This window comes from Atta colombica, unplaced genomic scaffold, assembly GCF_001594045.1.
Source record: "Atta colombica isolate Treedump-2 unplaced genomic scaffold, Acol1.0 scaffold238, whole genome shotgun sequence".
Classification (NCBI taxonomy): Eukaryota; Metazoa; Arthropoda; class Insecta; order Hymenoptera; family Formicidae; genus Atta; species Atta colombica.
In genome coordinates, this window is record NW_017259336.1 from 793466 (window position 1) to 794745 (window position 1280).

Here is a 1280-nt window from a genome sequence, read left to right on the forward strand (position 1 = left end):
AAAATATCAATTCTGAACATTTAACTTAATCACAACTAGTCAAGTTTACTGCGTAATTAATCTAATTTCTACGTAACAGATAAAGAAGTTTTTATATATATTTTGAATTATAATTAATCCATAGTCAGTAGTATAGAAATATACAATTTATTACGTATTTTGTCTAATAAGTTTTCATGCGCTTATGTTTATATTATACATTTAAAAGAGCCAAATTCATCTAGATATATTTTGATAATGTTTTTTATTTTTTATAGAAACGAGAATTACACATTGCAAAATTTGTTAAAAATTAGATTTGTAACTTGTAAAATTATTTTACTATCTTAACTCGTTATTTTTCGATTTTTTAATACTCTATCTGAAATGCCGAGAATTCGCCAGATCTAATTCGAAATGTGCAATTAACATTGTGCAATATTTGTTGTACAATGACAAAAGCCGAATCTTCTCGAAGGAACAATTTGTATTACATTAACAAACGACATTACCAATGTGTCTGTAATTTCGAGATAAAAATCTCTGAGAAGCACAAAGTGCATTCCTATCACGCACTAACTAATAACAGGATTAACACACTTTTAAATAATTGATAACACGGTAAATCATTGGGATCGAAGAGTATGTTATATTTAATATCGCAGTGGTAGAGAGAGAGAATTATAGTCCGATATGCGGACTGGTATATCACTGTTGCCGGATGATGAAGATTAATCTAGATGTGTATGGTAAAAAAATAGACTACGTTAAATGACATTTTAATCAAGGAATAGAATGACTCGTTGTAATATCTTCTCGCGGCCTTGTTTCGCGTAACGGAAGGTGCCGCAATTTCATTTCAAAACGCTTCCATTTTGAGACAATGATTACTAGCGTTCAGCAAAGTGAATTGGTTTTCTTTTTGACGAATAGATTGCAACACAGCCAACCTTTTTGCTTACGTGAATTAATTATAACGTTAGATAAATTCATTAATAATGTTAGAAAAATTACATTTAACAGTCTATTAGTCTCGAGATAATTTGGTTTATGTAATAGAGATAAAATCGAGATGATGAAACGGTATCTTCGTTACGATGAAGAAAAGCCGGTGTGAACCAGGTCGTCCCGTATGTAGCGCAATTCTGTAACTTTCACAGTTTTACAGTTAGCACCATTCGTAAATGCATGCAATCTGCCCTAGTATAGGAACTTGTGTTCAATTTGTTAAAACCTTATTCAGAGAAGTTATGTTGTTGTTATGTAGGAATATGGAAAGTCTATATAGATATTATATATAT